Genomic DNA, 20,400 nt, shown 5'->3' with positions numbered 1-20,400 from the left:
TAGACACCCAATCAAATGCACTCTAAGTTGTGCCTCACTGCCACATTTATTGGCATCACCAATGAGCTCAAAGTGGCTCAAGGTAGGCACTTTTATCCAGGGGGTAGCTGAGATGGTTTGGGGAGCTTCAGCCTTCTCCATTACCTCTTGAGTTTTGGAGTTATCTGCTTCTCACCCCAGGGAAAAGAGAGGGTTGTCACGGGTCTGAGGAAGAATCGTTGGGATACAGAGCACTAAGATTTCAGGGGGCCACACATGGCACACCCCTGTGAAGTCAGAATAGCCTGGCTTCTGAGTTCATGTCCTTCCTTAGCATCTGTTCACATTAGTCACCCAGACCCTCCATCTCTGTTGGTCACAGTCTCATTCTGGAGGAGCCTGGCACAAGGGTAGATTTTGACTCCAAAGACTTTGGCTAGGGGAATTTGAGCTATAAAATCCAGACCTCCACCACATCCCCTCCACAGCACATACAAATTAGCAAATGCTCTGAGCAGGTGACAGGAACTAGAGAAAAGAATTACAAACATTTACAGCAGAGGTTAGCCACACTCCAGGGGCCAAGCCCAATCCTCTGCCTGTTTTTGCAAACATTTTCCTGGGATGCTGATCCACTTCGTTCGATACAAGGCAGTATGGGAAATGTAGTCAGTGGCTGAGTTCCTGGCAGGCAGGAAAAGCTCAAATGTTCAGTGGACAGAAAGACACAGGGGGTGTGGTTGACTTTATCATCATTTTAACCCTTTGTTTTCTAATACAACTAAACTTGCAGCTGCACAAATGAGATGCAGAGGGCCTTCTGCAAGACTACAGCTGATGAATGGCAGAAGCAGAGTTAGGAGCCAACTCTCTTGGCCTTGCCCCACCTCAGGCTAGGGGAAAGAGATGTTCTACCAGGACTGTTTGTCTTGAGTGAACTTGAAAGGTGTCCTGAGGTCCTGTCCTGTGTTGTTGACATTCTCTCTCTCTCTCTCTCTCTCTCTCTCTCTCTCTCTCTCTCTCTCTCTCTGTGTGTGTGTGTGTGTGTGTGTGTGTGTGTGTCACAGTTTCAGAAGACTGGTGTTTCAGGGTTGCATACAGTTTTGCAGTACAGGATGGTTGACTTTTTTCTGCCCATATTCTTGGATCCCCCACCCCAACCTTCCCTGCTTACCCAGAGGCCTTCTCCCACAGTCAGCCCTGGCCTCCTCGATCCAGAACCTTCCTCTAGCCAGCAAGAGTCCCAGCAGACTCCATCGTCGGGCAGAGGCCCATGTTCTCAAGAAGTGCTCATCTGTCCCTACTGGGTTATTGCTTCTTTCTCCTGCAATCCTCCCTGGTCCACTCTGCTCAGGCCTGGACAAGTGGCATGCCCTTTTCCTCTCTTGTTGGGCAGGAATTGGGTGGCCTAAGTAGACACACAGGTTGTGTGAAGTTCAGTGAGGGTGGGCAGGCGGAGATACAGAGGGTGGAGTAAAGGTCTGAATAAGACAGTGACCTACACAGCGGACATTCGTTGGCCTTAATAAATTCTGTTCCCTTTTAGTGACAGCCACTGTGTTGTGTTTCTTTTGGATGTATTAACCCTCTCCCAGTGGCTTGGCAAGATGCTCCACCTTCCCCTGCCTACCCCAACCAATCAAGCTCTTATTTCAAATGTTTATCCTTGAGGGGCTCAGAGTAAGAAAGCATGAGCACATACACACTCATGCACAGACATGTTACACACTCAAACACGTATATACGCATTCACATAAATATACTTACTCACACACAGCCTCCAGAGTTCTTCCCTAAAAGTCTTCCTGTATTCTCAGTGAGGTCATTAACCTCTTGTGATTCTTGGAAACTCTTCTTTCCCCAATATGGGCTTCCAAAGCACTGTGGCACCTCCCACTGCCCCTCTTAGACTCCCACTGCCCTCTCTAGATACACTGCTATATTGCCTAAGGGACCAGAAAGATCTGTGTTTAATAAGAGCACTTGCTGTTCTTCCATGGGATTCTAGTTAAGTTCCCAACACCCACCAATGCCTATAACTCCAGCTCTGAGGGATCTGATGCCTTCTTCTGGCCTCCAAGAGCTACATATACCTCTCTCTCTCTCTCTCCTTCTCTCTCTCTCTCTCTCTCTCTCTCTCTCTCTCTCTCTCACACACACACACACACACACACACACACTAAATTAGTATTTTTCTTCCTTTCTGTCCCTATTTTTTTGACAGGGCCAACTAGTAACCTGTAACTCACTGTGTAGCTCAAGCTGGCCTCTGAACTTACAGAGTTCTGCCTGCCTCTGCCTCCTGAGTGCTGATATTAAAGGTGTGTGCCACCATGACCAGCTAACATAATCATTTTTAAAAATCACCTAATGTATGTAAAGAGGACATTGCTGCTGTCACAATGATTTTTGCCACTCAAGCCTGAAGATACAGAAATGGTTTTAAATGTAAATTTCCCTTGATCTTTCCACATACCAGGGTAAATTTTACCAAGAACCTAAAATCATAATGAACCAGTTTTTAGGTTCTACAACTTAAACACCCCAATAATTTCTCAACACCTTCTGTGTGCCGGGAAGTACCCTGGGTACTTCCATGAAAGTGTCCTCTACTCACAGGAACTTCAGTGTTCAAGAAACAAATATTCCATCACCCATCTATCAAGAATCAGAAATGTGGCAGCCTCCTCTTCCAAGTGGGTGTGGATTTCATCTTTTTCTGGTGGATCTTCCTTGTTTTCATGGGAACCATCCTCTCAAGCTGCTAATAGCCCTAACATGGGGAAAGTCTTGAGTTTGCACTGCCTGCTGAGATGGGGACCACAAACATGACGCCACCCATAAAAGAGCCAAAGTCAAAGATAACAGTGTGCGCCCAGACTGCGGGACCTCAGACCAGTGAGTACTGGCCTTGCTGGAGCACACAGAGGGCTGGTCCTGGCCTGCCTAGAGGAGAAAGAGAATGATCCCTCAGGGACCAAGGGGACAAAGGGGGATGCAGAGCAGTGCAGGTGGGGAAGATGGCTCCTCAAATTAAAGGATCCTAGGTAAAAGATGCTATGGAGGGGTCATCTGGGTACCCACTCCCATCTGATCCCTACTCTCCATCTCTGCTCTGTGACCTGAGGAGCTGATCTCAAGGTCAGAATAAGTTCCCGTGTCCTTTCTAGTCCCCCTTCAGATCCCCAGCATACAGTTAAGTCAGGCCGAAAGAAGACAAGAGAATCATGGGAGAGCAGATAGGAGAAGTAAGATGAGGAGGAGGAAAAGGAAGTGAGGCATTCATTCTCTTGCCGCCTCTCCATGGGATGCTAAGGAGTGGCTGTGACCCTGAGCAAAAGGCTCAATGTTACAGCTTCAAGGTCCCCCATTGCCCTCTCCTGACACCAAGAAGCATCCCCTTCTCTTATGCCTTTGGGTTGAGGTGGTGATGGGGCTCAGTGTCACCTCCAAGGTTCCCTACATTGTACAGTGCCTTTTAGAGGCCTCCTTGAATGACCATGAGTGTGCCAGTTCTCCCTCAGCCCCAGGGGCAGAGCACTGCTCCCAACATCTGTAGTGAAAGGATTGTGAAATCCATGGGGGGGGGGTGGGCAAGGAACCTTCTGCAGGTGACCTGACACTGCAGGCATCCACGTGTCAGGTGAGCAGTAGCAGCCATGGAGCTTCCTCCTCAAGATGCTGGGAGAGTCCGGGGCCAAGGTACAGCCAGCCCTTACCTAACCTTCCAGTCCTGAGAAATTCTCTCTCTGTCCCTGAGATCATAAAATCCTCACCTGATTTAGGAGAAAATGGTCCCGCAGATGTCGCTCGGCAGGCACTTTGCACTAGACAGTCCTCATGATAAGTCACCAAGGACTTAAAAGGTTGCTGACATTTTCCGTTATGTATCTTTTCATTAGAGGTAACTATCACTTTAAGCAAATTGTTTCAGGGTCTGGAATGCAGCAGTAAGTGATGTAATTAGTGTAGGTTGTAATTTAGGAAGGTTCATTATGTCACAGACATTATGACTCCAGGGGATTACTAAAGGACTCATTTGTAGCCCTTGAAATGATTTTCTCATGAACACACATAATGTCACCCATAGAACTGGAATGGAGCCTTACAGCGATTTGATGGATGCGGAGCTCCAGCTCTGCTGGGGACTAGGTTTCAGGACAGCCATAAACAAGAGAGTGCATGTGTCACTGGAAAGCCCAGGTCTAACTAGATCAGCACGGACCCTTCAACTCTGCTACCCAACACCAAGAAAGTCACCTAAGATGGAGGTGGCATTAAAGGATAAGCAAAAAGTCAGTCATGGGCCAATGAGATGGCTCTGCTTGCCTGTGTACGCTTGCCACCAAGTCTGAAGATCTGGGTTTGATCCCCAGGACCCACAATAGGAGAGAACTAATTGCTGCAAGTTGTTCCCTGACCTAGCTATCAGATCTAAATATGTTCAATCCCATGTATCCAGAGAGCCTGAGGAATGGCTACTTTCAGTTTTTTCTTGTTTTCCTTTGTGCCTTGGTTTACCCACAAAACCACACCTGTGATATTCATAGGCATAGCATAAAAAGAACACTCTCACCATGACCACCAACGTGTAAATGTGCCTTTGGAGCATGGCAGAAGGAGCTAGTTGCTGTCCATCCGCGTTTTCCTCTTTTCTTCTCAGGCATACAACTGAACTACATTTCCTAGCCTCCCTTGCAGTGGCATAGCCAAGCTACTAAATTCTGGAAAAGCTGGTGTGCACCTTAACTAGCTTTCCCTCAACCTCAGCACCACACTCCATGTTCTCCCTGCCATCTACTGTCTGGATGGGGAGACCTCACAGGAATGCAGCAGATGGAGGGTGGAGTCAGGAGGTGCAAAGAACATGGACATTGACTCCCCTCCTACCCATTTTCAAGAGGCAGTAATAGAACTGAAAATTAAATGTGCTCTCTCTCTTCTCTCTCTCTCTCTCTTTCTCTCTCTGTGTGTGTGTGTGTGTGTGTGTGTGTGTGTGGTGTGTGTGTGCAGGCCACCAAGCATGTTCACTGACTAATACTGACTAATAGAGGATTGACAAATTCTCCATGGAACCTGTGTCCCTACCCACCAAGAGTCAAAGCTCCGTTTTCTATACCTCATCTTGTGAATGCAATTGATTTCTTTTTCCAGTCTTCCAAATGTTTTTTTTTTTTAAAGATGATCACAGAGACTTCACTTCCAAAGCTTCTAACTTCTCAGACACGAGCAATGCTGTCAGCACAAAAACAGGTTAGCTCTGCTCCCCACTGACAGCCACTGTTTCTGGGGCATCAGGGACTAGATCTCTGAGCTAGCTGAAACCAGAAAGAGACAATCTTCTGGCACGGGTCAGGCACAAATCGCATGTCCATTCCAAGAGCTAAGGCTAAAGTCCTTACTCAAACCAAATGGGTTAAATGTTGGGAAGGAGAACGGAAACGCTGCAGTCAAGAGGGAAGGGTAAATCTAGAATGCTAGTTCCACACACCCAACGCAAGGATACTCAAGATACTTTCCCAAGATCAAAGAGCCAGGAAGGGCACTAGAACAAAACTTCTCCTCTACCTCAGTTCTCCCTGTCACTCTGTGACGGCCTGGAACAACATGTCTACTCCACAGAGTTTGGGGTGCAACATACCTGAAATTGAAGGAACCCTTGGTAGCTATAACCACAGTGGACCCGTGCTCCCTAATGCAAGGACCATAAAGCCATCAGCTGTCCTGGGGCTGCAGAGGGATTCATAAAAGGCCATTCATTTCATTAATAATTGGTCTGCTGCCAACTTAAGTGCTTTGCTGCTGTTAACTGTGAGTGTATTTTTAATGTAAGGAACTTACTCCCACTAGCTGTCTTCGCTTCTGAAAATATGGCCAAGTAAAAGGCTGGGTTTTCACAAGCTGACAGAAATCACCAAACATTAGCCAGGCTCTTATGAGTTTACCTGCACAGCCAAATTCATTTCCAATGTCCCACACCAGAGGACAAACCCTCTTTCTCATTATTTATTTGTGTGTGTGTGTGTGTGTGTGTGTGTGTGTGTGTGTGTGTGCATGCGCACGCACACACATTGTCCTGGCTAGTTTTATGTCAACTTGACACAACTAGATTCGTTTGAAAGAGAGAAAGCTCAATTGAGAAAAATGCCTCCACAATATCCAGATATAGGACATTTACTTAAATAGTGATTGGTGATGGAGGGCCCAGCCTATGGTGGGTGGTACCATCCCTGGGCTGGTGGTCTTGGATTCTATAAGAAAGGTTGCTGAGCAAGCTATAATGAGCAATCCAGGAAGCAGCATCCTTCCATGGCCTCTGCATCAGCTCCTGCCTCCACGCTCCTGTTTGAATTCCTGTCACCACTATCCTCAGTGATGGACTACAGTCTGGAAGTGTAAGACAAATACAGCCTTTCCACCCCATCTTGTTTTTGGTCATGGTGTTTTATCACAGTAACAGTACCCTGATTAGAATACTTGGATCTTACATGTATCACTCTTGGAAGGTTCTTGCTTCTTGATTTATTAAATATCTAATGGTCCTCGTAGGTCAGTCAGGAAGACTGTTTCGAGCTTGTGTGTTGACCTGCACAGTACCTTCACCTAGGAACCAGTGAGTCCTGTGTTGGAGGACAGTGACAGCCAGTTTCTTCCCCAGCCCTGCCTTGGTGAGACTTCCAAAGGAACCTCAAGAATGTTCCTTGAGGGCCAATCACCAGTCTGAATTCCTCTAAACAACTACAGTTTGAAACTATGACTTATTGACGTGTGTAATTTGGTCCAAAGCTTGCATCAGCTGCTTGATCCAATTGAAAAAAAAGAGGGAGGAAATGTGAAAAGCCTCATAAGACTTCTCCAAACTCCCTTGACTTTTGCCAGGCTCTGACCTAATACCAGAAACCTGTGTGGGACTCTTTGGGCTGTGTCAGAGTAGGGCAGATGGGGTGGCTGGCTGGCTGCACACTTTGCAATGGCTTTCTGCATCTTCAGTTCTCAGATGCTGGAGTCCCGGATGCTTCTATTTTAATAGCAGCTGCTATTGTTGACCTCCAGCTTGTTAATTGACCCTATAAACACTTGGACGCTCCAGGAAAGCCTGTTGCGTTGGGGAAACTCAGCCAGTGTGGGGAGAATCAATTCTAATCACTCATTTTTCTAGCCATGTGCTAGCTCTACACAGATGTTAAACACACCAGACATTTTCCCTCAAACACCCAGATGTTTCTTCTAACTACTTCCAGAGATTTCAGATGGACGGAACCAGATAGACTTCAAGAAAAATGGTCCCAGAACCTCTAGAAAGCAAACACCCCCACCCACCAACCACTCCACCTGGTAGGCTTCTCCGGGGCTCCTTGCACAGGGAAGTGCCTGTCCCACCAAAGCAGGTGAGTTGTCTGCAAAGGAGCAGGTCTTTCCTTGGCCTGGCTGCCCCTGCCCAGCTGCTCACTCTTGCTAGTCTGCAGTCAGGCCCAGGTGCACAGCAGATCACAGGGTCTGCACTTTCTTCCTGCATCCCCTTTCACTGAAGTTGAAGAGGGTAAAGGGAACTCATGGCATGATGCAGGCCCCAGAGCTGGTGCCTGATGGCTCCCTTATACATGGTGACAGCCCTGCAGACCTGGAAACATCTGGAGAGAAGGGGCTGGAAAAACCACAGACAGCTAGGCCAGCTGCAAGGGCTGAGGGAAGGTGCTGAGCTTGCCAATTCTTCCCAGCCTCCTGAAGTCCCCATTACAAAGGCAGGATGGGACTAGAATGGCATGTTCTGTCATAAGATGTCAATTTGCTGAGTAAGTCACTTGACCCTGAAGGCGGGTTAAAGGAAGTCCACAAATGCCTGAATAAAGAATGAGAGATATTTATTTGGGGAGCACTCACATAATGATGGCAAATAACCACCTGGTCTTCTACCCCTGGAGGCACAGTGTCTCCAGAGCAGAATGCTCAGACCACAACCCAAGAGAGAGCCCGGGCGAGCCCCTCCTCTTCCTTCTCAGGGGTCACACCTGCACATCGAAGCCACACCCTAGGGCCATTACCTCAAGTCTATTGTTGGAATAAGATGCTACTACATGACCCCCTTTTTTAAAAGGGGGGACATCAAAGGGCTAACAAATGCTAGCACTTAGGAGCAGTGACTCTGCACAGCTGTGACATCATCTACACAGAATGATGCTTCCAAACCCATTCTCAAACCCATTCTGTTTCTCTCCAGAAGGCTGCCACAGAGGCAGGTCAACCAGCCTCCCCATTTTACAGTGCAAAGACAGCCATGCTGTGGACATAAAAAGAACTCTAAGGACAATCCCCTGCCCTGGGTATGTGGACAGCTGATGCCAAGAGATGGGTACCCACCACGCTGGCCGCATCAGGCTGTTGTGAAGGGAGAGTAAGGTAATTACATTGTGATGTGTGGCTGCAGGCATCCTGTGCACATTGTTGCTCATGATCATAATGACAGCAGACAGATCTCTGAAATGTTTGTTTCTGGAAGAGCCTAGCCAGCCAGCAACCTTCCCATCACACGTCCACAGGAAAAAAGGATGATACCCCATGTGTTTCTTTGCCAGAAATGCTGGGACTATCTCCCTTTCATTTCATCCCAAGGTCACATATTTCAAAGGTGTCAGCACACCCCCACTTCCACTATGGGACGGTATTCAGGTCCTATCTGAAGGGTTTCAAAAGACCTCCCAATCTCTCCCCTCCCAACCAACCCACCCTGGTGCCCAGGCTATTTGCATAGCTGAAAACCCTCCCCTTTTGGGAAGTCAGGCAATGTAGGTCACACCTAATTTTTTAATTTTTTGCTCTGGGAGTAAAGCATATTAGGAAGCTTACCCCTTTCTTGACATCTAACATTTTACCATTTCTTTGTGACAAAAGAAAACACTTGCAGACTCAGCAGCAGACACTGACACCCCCCCCCCACACACACACTCATGGTTCCCTTCTCCTTTCTGGGCACAAGGCCATCATGACAGGTAGGTCATCTGACTGAGTCCTGGTGGCAGAATGTGAGCAGATGTTCGGATGCGATGAGCACCATTTCCAGGCCTCACACACCTAATTCTGACTTCTCCCCAGGCAGAAGTAACTCAGATCCCTACCTCACGGTGTGGAGGAAAGGAGAAACACAGCTTAGGATAACTGATAACGATTAGCTGTGTAGTCTGTCAAGACACTGGGATCTGAGAGCTGTGATTCTAATGCAGATCCCATCTGTGCAGACTCTGGAACACTGTCTTTGGCATAATCACATAGTCATAGGGATTTGGGCTTCAGCTGCATTCCACAGTCTTTACCATTAAAAGTTCATTTTAAAGATGTTTTTATAATGGGCTCTTCAAAGTTGGATGGCTGGATCGACAGATGGATAGGAGCTGGTGGGTGGATGAATGGATGGATGGTCAATAGAAATAGAGAGGTGGTTGAATGGATAGATGGGAATAGATTGATGATTGAGGGAATAGATTAGATGAATGAATACATGGATGAATAGATAGATAAATAGGTAAGTGGATGGATGGATGGATGGATGGATGGATGGATGGATGGATGGATGGATGGTGAGCGGTTGGGTGGGTGGATGGGTGGGACTGGTGGGCATTGACCCTCTTGTCATTGATCTTCTAACTGTCACAGATGACAATTACAGAAAAAGTTTATTCTCCTCAAATGTAGGAAGAGGTGATAGACTCAGGCCATGATTCTCAAAGAGACCAGCATGCCTATTTGGGCCCTAAGACCTGAACAAGTGTCAGATGCTCACAGAACTACTGGAGAAATTCACCACAGGTTGTGTGGCTCCAGCCTCACTTCCTGTGGCCTTCCAGCATCTCAAGGCAAGGCTGAGCACAAGCAAGTCCAGACAGCTCAGGCTGTATCTTGGCTCTTCTGCTGTCTGCAAAACCAGCCACGTAAGAACAGTGCGCTTATCTAGAGAGGAGGGCATAGCAGCCAGCCAGAGCCAGAACCACCCATCCACCACTGCTTGCTTATCTCCCTGAAGTGCCTATCCACTGTGGAAGTGCAGAATGCTCAGGCCTCCATCTGCCCAGGGCCCCCTTTCTGCATCACAGCAGGGGCCAAGCCCTCTCTCGGCTCAAGCTCTCCACAGGGACGACTGGGCTGCCTCCTCCAGCGGTTCCGCCTCTGGCAAGCAAGTCCTTTAAGCCTGTCTTTATGTCCTTATCAGTGCTCCACGGCAGGCCCAGGTGCCAGGCCCCATTCACTCAATTACTGTCTTCGCAGGACACAATGCTCTCTTCTGTGTGCAGACAGAGACACTTTCATGGCAAGGGTTCAGAGCTAAATCCTCTTTTGATGCTGTCAGAACCCCCCTGCCAAGCTGACACTGTATGTTAGGGAGGAAAGCGCTCATTGGCACAGAAAGCCAAAATTAAATTAAACAGGATATCAATACCTACTAGTTAAGGAAACGATATTTCCTTTTTGTCATTCCTCTCTCCCAGGGCTTCAGCCAAATATTCACCCTTCCTTGGCGGAGCCAGTCACCCAGGGTTTTCCAAACAGAATGCCTGGAGAAAGGGATTCCAGGGAGCTCTTTTGACACTCGCCAGCCCTGTGCCCAGGTTCTTCCCACCTGGAAGGTAGTTCAATTCTCTAAAGGGGAAGGAAACCAAAACTCATTCAAATGGCTGGGGATGGATGGTGTCCTTTTTTTCACTGTTTTTTAAATTTAAAAATATTGGTGGGGCTGGAGGTGCTGGGTGGTGAGCAATTGCCTTGCATGTATTGGGGCCCTGAGTTTGATCACTAGCAACACACACACATACATACATACACACACACACACACACACACACACACACACACACACACACACACACACGAATTAATTCCAACAATAGAGCAGGGCAATGGTGTCACACACCTTTAATCCCAGCACTAGGGAGGCAGAGGCAGGCAGATCTCTGTGAGTTTGAAGGCCAGCCTGATCTACAGATCGAGTTCCAGGACAGGCTCTAAAGCTACAGAGAAACCCTGTCTCAGAGGGAGAAAAAAAAAAAAAAAAAAAAATCCAGGGATAGGGCCACAAGCTGTAATCCCAGCAGGTCCAGGGAAGAGGATTGTAAATTCAAGGTCAACCTAGACAATGTACTCAAACCTCAACCTCATCTCACAAAATGAAAATGAAAAATGTTTTAAAATAAAATTGAGGTTGGAGTTATGCTGAAGGAGAAGGGAGGGAGGAGGAAGTGGCCTTTGCCCTCTCAGTGACCCTCCGTTCTTAGGAAGCATCTCTCAAGTGCCTGGCTGTACACCTTCACCATCAATAGTAACAACCCTGCTGTTATCAGATGGCCTTTGGGAGGCACCCACTCAGCGCTTGGTATCTTTAAAATAGTCAAAAGGGGAAGACAACTCAAGTGCCCATCAATGACAACAGGTAAGCAGCATGTGGTATGCCCTAACAGTGAAAGAGTACTCTGCCTTTAAGTAGAAGGGAAGCCTGACACTGCACACCAGAGATGAGCATTGCAGATATTATATCCATAAAACAAACACAGAAGAACAGAAAGGGGCGTAGGAAGCTTGTGTCCAATTAATAGTCTCTGTACTGAGGGAGAAAAGTATTCAGGAAATGGGCATAGTGACAGTTGGACAGCAAGGCAAACACACTGCTAACTATGTAGGTCACTGTGTGTGTGGCAAGGGCTGATGCGACCAATTTGTGTTAAGTAAATTTACCTTATATGCTATCCCAGAGCCTTCATCCAGTAGCTGATGGAAGTAGAAGCAGACACCCACAGTTAAACACTGAGCCGGACTCTTGGAATCCAGTTGCAGACAGGGAGGAGTGATGAGCAAAGAGGTCAAGACCAGGCTGGAGAAACCCACAGAATCAGCTGACCTGAACAAGGGGGAGTTCATGGACCCCAGACTGATAGCTGGGAAACCAGCATAGGATCATCCAGACCCCCTGAATGTGGTGTTAGTTGGGAGGACTGGACCGTCTATGGGGCCTCTGGTAGTGGATCAGTATTTATCCCTAGTGTATGAATGGACATTGGTAGCCAATTCCACATAGAGGGAGGGCCTGGACCCTGCTCCAAATGACATGATAGACTTTGAAGACTTTCCATGGAAGGCTTCACCCTCCCTGGGGAGCAGAAAGGGGATGGGATGGGGATTGGTGAGGGGACGGACTGGAGGGTATGGGAACTGGGAGTGACATATAAAACAAGCTTGTTTTAAATTTAAATAAATAAATAAAAAAAAAAGAAATTGATTTAGAGGGCTCAGCAGTTAAGAGCACTGACTACTTACTCTACCTTGCCTGAAGGGTGCAGGGCCAATTGGGCTGCACCTCTCACAGATCCTTTACTGAAGTGCATCAATGTTAAGAGCCAACCCAGGTTGGGGTGCTGTTCAGCTGCAAAGAGCAATCAGCTCATGGTGTGTGCTGCAGGTCCTAGCGTGCACTGCAGGTCCTACTGTGTGCTGCAGGTCCTAGTGTGCACTGCAGGTCCTACTATGTGCTGCAGGTCCTACTGTGTGCTGCAGGTCCTACTGTGTGCTGCAGGTGCTACTATGTGCTGCAGGTCCTACTGTATGCTGCAGGTGCTAGTGTGCACTGCAGGTCCTACTATGTGCTGCGGGTCCTGGTATGTGCTGCAGGTCCTACTGTGTGCTGAGGGTCCTGGTATGTGCTGCAGGTCCTACTGTGTGCTGTAGGTCCTAGTGTGTGCTATAGGTCCTACTGTGTGCTGCAGGTCCTAGTGTGCACTGCAGGTCCTACTGTGTGCTGCAGGTCCTAGTGTGTGCTGCAGGTCCTACTGTGTGCTGCAGGTGCTAGTGTGTGCTGCAGGTCCTAGTGTGTGCTGCAGATCCTACTGTGAGCTGCAGGTGCTAGTGTGTGCTGCAGGTCCTACTGTGTGCTACAGGTCCTACTGTGTGCTGCAGGTCCTACTGTGTGCTTCAGGCCCTACTTGTGCTGTAGCAGTGTGTGCTGCAGGTCCTAGTGTGTACTATAGCACAACAAAGCTCCTCCAAAGAATCCATACAGGAGAGACTGTGTGGTGAAAAATCACAAATAGCAGGAGCTGTAGGGAGCAGACAGTAGAGTGGGAGCTGCTGGGGACTCCTCAGCAAGTGTGCCTGAGGCAACTGGAGAGACAGTTTAGTGACTCTGAGCAATGCTGCTCTTCCAGGGGAGCCAACTTCAGTTTCAAGCACCCACATGGTAGCTCACAACCATCCACAATTCCAGTTCTAGGAGATCTGGTGACCTCTCCTGACCTCTGCAGGCACCAGGCATACACTTGGTGGACAGACAGATAACTGGGCAGAACACTTACATACCAAAAATAAATTAATTTTTAAAAATTTAAAGAAGGATTTAGTGACAGTTACAAAATTGAGTAAACAAACCTTTTTAAAGCAATGGATTGTACTCTTGAAAAAGGTTGAACTCACACTCTCCCCCCCCTCCTTGTGATTGGGTATGTGCGTGCACATGTGTGTATTCAATACAGGGCCCTACATGCTACCCACAGGCCCACCTAAAAGTTTGTTCTCCCACCCCACCCCACCCCACTCGCTTCCTTGTAGTGACTTACCTACTATGGCCTCCTCCATTCCCTAAGTTTGCAAAGTGTATTCATACCTGAAGACCTTGGAACCTGCTACCCGTGATACCCATGTGATCATTGCACTTTACCACACACTTGTACAATAGCGGGGGAGAAGGGACATGAGGTCAGCAGAGCAGCCTCCCACTGAGGTTTCTAAGGGTCCTTGATTTTTGTTCACCCCACACTCCTGAGCACTTTACACACTTCCATCCCCATCCATAGTCCCTCTCCAATCTTGACCTTGAGCTAAGGGCTGCAGATATTTTCCGGGTCCCTCCCTTCCCTTAAGGGCCACCACCCTGCCGGCATCTCATAGGTCACTCCTGGGAACAGAAAAGCCATGGAGCACATATGAGGGAGTCTAGCACCTCTCAGAGACCTAGAAGCGGGGACTGCGGAGAACTCTGCGAAGTCCTGCAGTGGAAAATGAATACAAACTATGCTGCTCCCAGGCTAAGCCCACATCTCACAGATGAGAAACCCCATCCCAGAGAGGAGAAGATCACAGAGCTGAGACTAGAAATGTCTCAACCCGACATTTCATTCTTGACCTTGTTTTCAGCAGTCATCCATTATCAGACCCTGCATTAGGTAGGAAGAGTGTAAATGTGTCGCTTTCCCCGAGTTCACCCTTAAGACCGGAAGAGTGTGATTCTCACCCCAGCTCTGTGACTCCTCAGTAGCAGCCAGCATTTATTGAGCACTTAATGTATCCCAGGCAGTACTGGGCCTCCTGCTACACAGACCAATTCTGTCCAGGAAGCAGAGCTCATAGGAGAGGAAATGAGGCTTAAAGCCAGTTATTTGCCTTGTGCAGCCCTGCATGCCTGAAATGTTCTTGAAGGTCCATTCTTCTTGCAGTTGTCTGACTTTACTCTGGAGCCCACACTGACCATCTGCAAGTTGCTCTGCCTTCTGGGACCTGATGTCTCTCACCAATGCTTCTGGAATGTCCCGGCCGTGCTGAAGTTAAGAGCTGTATAAATCACCCCAGTGAGCTTAAGTGCTCCCTGGGCTACAGTGAGTGCTCTCCAGGTAAAAGTGCTCCCCAGGATTTGCACATATTCTTTTCTGTTCTTCCCAAGAAACAGAGTGTAGAGAAGTTAAGTGGCCTGGAGAGGGTCACGCTGTGTTCTGAGAAACACTGGCTCTCACTCATGGTGGGACTTTGCAGGACTTGTAAGGGATGGGGTGAAGGAAGACACTTGTCTTTTTTCTTCTTCCCTGGGAGTCTTCTCTGGGGAGTCCAGGTGCCTCTCACAAGCCCCTAGCATAGGAGCCTTCAGAACAGAAGTCACTATTGAGACTGGTCCCCACAAATCAGTTCAGTTCAGCAGAACAGGCAATCATGTGATGGCAGCAAGCACCTTCAGAGGGGCAGACCACAGCCTGAAGTTTCTCTGCTTCCAGCACATCAGATGGCTCATTGTTTGTTTTTTTAAAGACAAATCATCAGAATTCATGAAAAACGAAAGCAAGTCCCAGCTAGAAGGCCAGGTGGCAAAGGGGTGGCAGTATGACTGGCTGTAGAGGAAAGGGGGTTGAGGGGCCACCCTCCCTTTCAGGTGTTCCCACAGCCTGCAGCTTTCCATGCCGCACCGCCCTGCTTGCCCCCGTCCCAGTCCCCACATGGTTGGGTGCTGCTGCTACTCTGATCATCAGGGGTCTGGGCAGTCTTGTGGTTCTTTTTCCTGTTGTTATTATCAAACACCCCAACAACAGCATCTTAAGGGAGAAAGGGCTTGCTCTGGTGCACAGTTAGAGGGCACAGTTCATCATAGTTGGGAAGTCAAGACTGCAGGAGCTTGAAGCTTATGGTCACATCACATCCATGCCCAGAAATGCAGCAACGAATGCAAACTAGTACCCAACTTGCTTTATCTGTCCAGAATCCCCTGACCAGGGAATGGTCCCACCCACAATTAGGATTAGTTTTCCTACACCAATTAATGTATTCAAGGTGCCCACCCCGGGCCTGCCCAGATGCCCTTCTCCAAGGTGATTCTAGACTCGGTCAAGTTAACAATTAGCACTAGTCATCCCAGATACTATTTTTAATTTTATAAACATTGTTTAGCCTGATAACTGAGGTTTTTAGCCTTGGGTAAGGGGATGCCTGAATGAATACACTTCTTGCAAGAGGCTCTCATTGTGGGCAGGCCCAGATGGTGACTGTGATAGGACCAAAGTCAAGTGCAGGCAAAGGCTCAGGCATTGAATGGGCATAGGCAGGTAGGCTCTGCTCTCTCTCCCCAAACTCTGAATCTAGACAACCCCTCAAGGGACTGTCTCTTGATCCAGCTGGAGAAAGACAAGTGAGAACACACAGTAGGCTGACAACATGCTAACATGTTTTATATGCTAGTCTCTCCCTTGATCCATGAGCATGAAATGGCTGACTGGCTACACCAATGGCTCAGCCCTTGTAGCATCCTCATCTGACTGATGAGCAAACAGAAACAGGAAGGTGAACTCCTTTCCACTCAAAGCTGCAGGTGACAGCCAGGGTTCTCACCAAGTTCTTTGCCTTAGGAGGCCCCACTTGCGGTACCCCATCGCTACTCCTCCACAGAGCTGCTGTAGTGACCCTCCCTTACCCAGACCTGGTGGGCTTCTGTTTCATAAGCAGATCCAGGGAAAGCTGCAAAGACTCACCCTGTCTCTATAGGACCAGTAGTCCTAGAAAGGGGCTTACCAACCATGACCTATGGGCCTCTGCTGGCTGCCAGACTGAAGGAATGGATAAAGCTGGGATGTGATAGTAGACATGGGCCATTATCTATGGCGGCTCCCTCAGGACAGATACACCTTGAGGGAGCAGGTACTATACAGCCTTCTGGGGGATAGCCTGGCTATGTAGTTCTTGGCTTTCCTGACATTTTCAGGTGATTGAGACCTAAGCAATATTCTTAATTTGAAACTTCTACTACTGGCTGAAGTTTTTCTAGCTTCTATGAAACATCCCAGAGGTTACAATGTCCCACATCTGGCAGGACAGTCTCTGGGTATGTCTATGAAGGTGTGTCCGGAAGGAGCAATCACTGTCCTTTGAGGGACCATATAAAACACACTGCATTCTCAGGATGGGTGGGTACCTGGGACAAGGTGAGGAGGCTGAATTAACAGCCCTCACCCAACTGACTGGAACTTGAGACTTTTTAAAATTAACCTTTAGTATGCCTGTTCCTAGGTCTTTGGGCTACACCGCCAGATCTCCTGAGCTTCCAGCTTGCACTATGATGATATGAACTGATAACCTGTGGTAGCTTCTTTATACTTGTGTGTGCATGAAGAGGTTATGAAGACCGCAAGTGCATATATGCAGCCATGCAGGGATTAGTGACCAGAGTATGTTCTGAGAAACACATTGTTAGGTAATTTCATCATTATGCAAACATCACAGTGTGTACACACAAATGTAGATGGTCACAGCCAGTCATGTGGGAAGGCCTGTTGCTCTGAGACTCAGCACCGTACAGCATGTTACTATACTGAGTGCCGTGAGCAACTGAAACCCAATGGTAAAGCATTTGTGTATTGGAACAGATCTGAACTTGGAAAAGGTACAGTCAACAGAAATCATGCACCTCCATCTGTTTTTCTCTTCTTTTTTCCTTTTTTTCTTTTTTGAGAGGGGAGGCTTATGTTTGGGGTCAGGACTTGGTTTCCACCTCTCTATCCTCTTGTCTTAGCCTCCCCAGTGCTGGGATGACCACTGTGTGTCACCACACCTGGCCCCATTATAAGGTGATGGAGTCCCTAGCATATGTGTGGTCCATTGTTGGGCATCACAGAGGAATGGCTAGGCACTCTATTGGTTTATTTCTCCTGAGGACCATGATGCAAGACCTTAGCTGCCTGATGCCCATAAACCACACAGGTATAGGCGAGAGAGCATCAGAAGGTTCCATCCCTGCCACCAGGGTCCCCTGAACCTGACAACTCTTCACTAGATGTGGCCTCCCCCAGTAGCCTTGAAAATGACTATAGATCCCCAGGCCTTTGCCACAGCCATGGAGCCGAAGCTGCCCAGTGTCCACCTGCAGCCTCTGGTCTTCTCTTCTTCCTCATCCCACGCTGGCAGGCAGATGCTATGGCAGGACACAGGCAGTTAATATCTGAGGCTGCATTCCTGGTAGCCGGCAGCTCCCCATGCTTCTGTCTTTTGTGAAAGTTTAATAAAATAAATTTTGAATATCAATAAAGGACGTTCTATTTTTCTTGGCATGTCCCAGCAGTGCTCCATCCTTCTACGGCAGAAGTCATGCTACAGACAGATCGCTTTCCACAGATCATTGATGTGGTGCCACAAGGGCTGGGGATGATTTGCTAAAATGCTCCAAAGGTATTCAAATTTCTTTAAAGAAGAAATTCAATTTATGTGCATTTATATTACAATGTCTGTCAGGAAGAAAGGTTATAATCACCAGCATATTTCAGATTTACATTTCCCTCTGTACATGAGGTAATGGCATTAGAGGAAAAGTCTGAAGTGGAGAGTTGAATTGGATGCATGGGCCTATTTTCATTGCAGCAAAAAGCATGTGTTTGAAGTTCTCGAGGAGAGCATATGTTAGCATATGTTAGGGAAATGGCAAGAACAGGAGGCCGGATGGTTGGGGCTCCAAGCATTTGTCTTTGCTTCTGGCTGTTCCAGGTGGTGCTCAGACTGGCTGTCTTCTGCACCAGGGCCCTTATAGGCTATCTTAGATGTCAGCCTTTGATAGAGACCAGGAACCAATTCAGGCTACACAGGAGTGTCCTAACTGTACTGGCCTTCTCCAGCCTGGGGGTGGCTGGTGAGGCCCAGGTAAGATGGTTCCAGTGAAGACAGGAAGGGATGGACCACCGGCTCATCTAGAAAGCAAACCTGAATCCTGAGTAATTCAAATTACTCCAAGCAAGGCATCAATTGCAGGGCTCCACAGATCCACAGGTACTCTAGAATAGTGGCTCTCAACCTGTGGGTCACTATCCCTTTGGGAGTCAGTCCATTCACACTGGAAAGCACAGATATTTGTATTATGATTCATAATGGTAGCAAAATTACAGTTGAGAAGTAGCAACAAAAGTAATTTTATGGGAATATGTGGGAACTGTATTAAAGGGTCACAATGTTAGGAAGGTGGAAAACCACTGGTCTATAGGATGGATGGGGCCAGTCCTAGCAAAGTGATTGACTGTAGCTCCGGGAAGCAAAAGCTGGGATGCTTAGAGCCTGTGGGTAATGAAGGTGACACCAGGTCCTATCCAGCCACAGTGCTCAGCAGCTCCTCAGGCATCCAAGGGAAACATTATTTTGGCTTCTTCAGTGAGATTACCTAAACAAAGGTCTGCAGGAAGCTGGGACAGATGTCCCTGAGTGACACCAACTAGGTTCTAGCCTGAAAGATCTCTGGTAGCAAAGGGTACTTAGATGCCCAGCCCCACTGCTTTTAAATTATATATTTAAAAATGTGGTAGCTAAGTGGTAAATCCATGCATGCAGCCCTTAGTTCCATTCACAGCAAACACACACACGCAAACACACACACACACACACACACACACACACACAGAGAGAGAGAGAGAGAGAGAGAGAGAGAGAGAGAGAGAGAGAGGTGGGGGAAACACACACACACACACACATTTGGGTAAAAGAATGGAGTCAATAATTTCCCAAACTCTCTATAATAAAAAAAAAATGTTTCCTTAAGACCAAGTGGTGGTGGCACATACCTTTAATCCCAGCACTTGGGAGGCAGAGGCAAGCAGATCGCTGAGTTTGAGGCCATCCTGGTCTACAGAGCAAGTCCCAGGACAACCAGGACTACACAGAAAAACAAAAAACAAAATACACCCTATCTTGAAAAACCAACAACAGATAAGTAAATAAAAAATAAAAATAGTTTCGTTAAACAGGTTTTAATTGGCTCTGTCACTACCTCTGTTACTGTGTTTTCTTCTAACTCAGAGTGATAACTATAAAATGTAGAGCACTTGAGCATGATGCCAAGCTGAAAAAAATTAAAAAAGAAAAGAAAATCCAGCCTTACCTCCATCCCACAGAGGTAACCATTCTTAACATCTGGTATGAAACCATCGCATGTTCTGCATATAATCTACCAGATGTCTAACTTTTTCTGTAAGTACAGTTCTTCCACAAGAATGAAAGCATACTGGGCTGTCTCGTGGTGTGGATGAGGCATGGGGAATGTATGTTTACAACACTGAACAGTCTTTTGTGGTGTATTTTTAATGACTATTTAGTATTCCACTCTACAGCTGTATATCCCCTCTTTGGGGGGTATTTCTGTTACAGATTTGCATCTGTGTAGCTTATATCTACAACTCCCAAGACAATAAAAGTAAGAGTGTGCCTTTATTTTCCCCAACATCCATATATGAGATGCTGTGTTTTGTGGACTAACCAATAATCTAATAAGTGAAGAAAACTTCTAATATGCTTGCTGTCTTCTTTTGGGTTTCTCTTACTATGCCATAACCACAAAAGCAAAAGCAACTTGGGGGTGTATTTATTTCTCTTTATAACTCTTAGGTCACAGCCACCATTCAAGGAAATTAAGGCGGAAACTGATGTAGAGGCCACAGAGGAGGGCTGCGTACTGGATTGCTCCCAGTGGCTTACTCAGTCTGCTTCCTTATAACAGCAACACTTGCTGGTGGATGGCACCACCCACAGTGAGATGGACTCTCTCACATCAACCATATTGCCTGCCTACAGGATGATCTGGTGGGGAAATCTTCTCAACGGAGGTCCACTCCTTTCAGATGACTCTAGCTTGGGTGAAGTTGAAATAAAACTAGCCAGTTTTAT

The sequence above is a fragment of the Phodopus roborovskii genome, unplaced genomic scaffold (assembly GCF_943737965.1).
Source record: "Phodopus roborovskii unplaced genomic scaffold, PHOROB, whole genome shotgun sequence".
Classification (NCBI taxonomy): domain Eukaryota; kingdom Metazoa; phylum Chordata; class Mammalia; order Rodentia; family Cricetidae; genus Phodopus; species Phodopus roborovskii.
Note: the sequence above shows the minus strand (reverse complement) of the source record.